The following is a 3245-nucleotide window of genomic DNA, read 5'->3' as shown; positions in this document are numbered from 1 at the left end:
ACTAAGTGGTGAAATCAAAATGGGGTAAGTAAAATTTCACACACTTTGCTTGTTCTCAAATCTATGTATATATGTATGTTTCTAAATGAATGACTATTTTATTTCATTATTTTTGATGTATGAAAATATGATCAAGCATATGATTATTTTGCATTTATCTATATACACGATGGATCGTGCTTATGAATGAAATGAGAAAATGATTTATGTTTAAAGAAAGATTTTATGATAGCTACATTTTTACATCCCTGGAAAGTGGGATCATCGATAATAGAACTAGTTCTACGACCCTAGCTAACAGGTAATAGTAGTTAGCAAAAACATGATCATATGACCCTGACTAATTGGTAATAATAGTTAGCGTAAGGTCATGGTTAGTGGGTTATAATAGTTAGCAATGATCATAAGGATGAAATTGTCGATACAGCCAATGTCACAGGTTATAGCAATGACCGTAGGTAATGATAAAAGAATGATAATGATGATTTATAATGATTTTAAACATTGATCCATGATTTATATGAAATATGTATTTGACCGTGATTTGTGATTTATAATTGATGAATTTATATGTTTTGACATTGATTTATGAATTTGTGAAATGTTTGGCAGAACGATGATCTTGAAATGTTTTGACATTATGATTTGATAACTATTTTGAATATTTTATATGATATGTATGAAAATGATGTTTGATCTGGTAAAGTTTGTAAGCTTATACTTGTTGAGCGATGGTTTGTTCATTCTCCTTTCACTTTTTTTTTACAGATGAGTAAGTGATAAGTTACTTAGTTTTCTAAAAAGCTAGAAGATCCAATGGAAAAGATTACTTTGTCGTCAAAGACAATGTTGGCCAGTGAGATCTTATGAAACAATTTTGTATTTCATATGATTTATATTTAGATATATAGAGATATATCATTAGTTGGATTAAATATATAGATTTTACTTGGTAGACTATATCAGTTTATTGAAGAATGTTATAATGATTAAGAAAGAAGGTTTCGTATTACTTTGGGATTTACTTCAAGGTAATATGACCGTGTTGCGTCTTGATCTCAGGGCGTGACATAAAGTGGTATCAGAGCTTAAGTTGCGATCTTCGGAGAATTTTTTAAAAGTTAAACTATGATGAGATTTTTTTTAAAAGCCTAAGTTATGTTTCTTGAAGATTTTTTAAGAGTTCAAGTTATGATCTTTAAACTATGTAAGATGTTAAAGAGCTTATATTATGATTTTGAGGATTTTCTAAGAACTACGAGATTATGATTTTTGAAGATTTCTAAAAGTTTAAATTATGATAAGAAGATTAATGATGATTTTCAAAGAATGTAGCTTATGATCCTTGGATCGAAAGAGATATTCTATGAGAATAGTTATGATCTATATATTATATAAATATTTTTGAGAATTTAGATGATGACTTCTGGATAATATGCTAATTTTTCAAGGACATAACTTTGACCCATAGATTATGGTGGTGAGTATAAGTAAATAATTCGATGAATTTTGGAGTAGTTAAAGTTTCAATGAATTTTGGAGTAGTAATGATTCAATGAATTCTTGGTGTAATTACTTTGGTTGATATTTACATATTGCTTTTGGATCTTGTAGTTAAGAGAAAATGTAATTACCTGGACATAGTGCAATTTTATTAGTTGAAGAGATTTTTTATGCGACTTATGATGAGACATATCCTATGAGCTAAATGATTATTTAAGAGAATGATTTGATCATTGGAGATCCTATGGGTTAGAGAAAAAGACATTTGATTTAATGAGAGTTTAAAATTATTTGATAAGTGTTAAGTGAATCCTTAATCATGGATTAAGAGTGGCATATGAGTGTACATTGTTGGAATTAAAAGTACAAAATATTGGAGTTCAAATGAAATGATGTTTTGAAATTTTGAAGTTATTATTTATGGGTTATAATGTTTGAGAATTTCTCTTAATGGATTTAGTCCCAAATGTGATAATTATAGTAAATAGTTTAATACACGTAAAGAAGGATATTCACTTGATTTGATTCTACATTTTTATTGAAAAAGTATTTAAAGTTTGATCATGCGAGTTGGATGTTTGTATAGTTAATTTGAAGTTTGATCATTAAATTCCTATTTGGGGTGTACTAATTTTTTTTATGGCTAAAGTGATTAATTTATGGTCATAGTTTCTAATTGAAGTATACTATTGGATTCCTTCTAACTTTATATTTATGGAGAACATTGCCTATTATGGTACAAGGTCATGTACTTAGCAAGGAATTAAATTGTGGATAAAAATTAAAATTGTGGTTATTAATATGATTTAGTAAGGAAGTTGGTTTTGAATGAGTAATTGATTTACAGAAAAATATATATGTTTTGACTGAGAATGATTGTTTGAAATCTTACAAGGGCAAAAGATTGTTTGAAATCTTATAAGTGATGATTTTGTGTACTAAGTGATACTGAGCATATATATGATTTTAGAGAAGTTTGAAAAAAAAAAAACTTCTCAAATAATGTGATGCATTTGGTTATTGTTTATAACTATACTCTTGGCATGAATTCAAGTATTTAAAGTTCTTATTACTTGAAATTTTAAAAGAGAATTTTACTTATAGATTATGATGCATCAGTTTTGACTTTGACTTGGAGATGATAGCAATATATTTAGTAAAAAGAAAATTTGAGATATTATGATGTTTGTGGGGATTATGAAGAATCAATTGTTATACAATAATTGGTCTACTAAAACAGAAAGAACAATATTTGAAATTAGAGATTACTTGGGTAACCAAATATTTATGTTTGAATTTATATGGTATAAATTTATGGATATGATTTATTGCATTGATTTCATATGTTTTATAACGGTTAATTAATAGAAAATTTCATATTGTCAATGAAGAAAAAAAGAAAATTAAAGTACTATGTGATATCTTTTTGGTGACAAAATTATTTGTTGATATTGTTATTCAAGGTTGTTATGGTTATGAACACATGGTGTCAAGTAGATTACAAGGAATTTTGTTGACACGTGCTTTTCTTGTTACAAAATAATGTTATAAAAGTTAATTTGTTAGAATTTTATCAAAAGAAAATATCAAAATTGCGCAGTGGAAGCCTAATTTGTTTTAAGTTCTAAATTTTTATACTATTGTTAGTGGAGAAAGTGATAAATCTTTAATAAATAAGGACTAATGGATTTTAGGTAAGAATATTTTGTGTTCCTTTTATATTTTTGAGGCTTTATCCTTGA

Source organism: Durio zibethinus, chromosome 4, assembly GCF_047325235.1.
Source record: "Durio zibethinus cultivar Kanyao isolate XHJ-2024 chromosome 4, ASM4732523v1, whole genome shotgun sequence".
Classification (NCBI taxonomy): Eukaryota; Viridiplantae; Streptophyta; class Magnoliopsida; order Malvales; family Malvaceae; genus Durio; species Durio zibethinus.
This window is presented reverse-complemented; position numbering follows the sequence as displayed.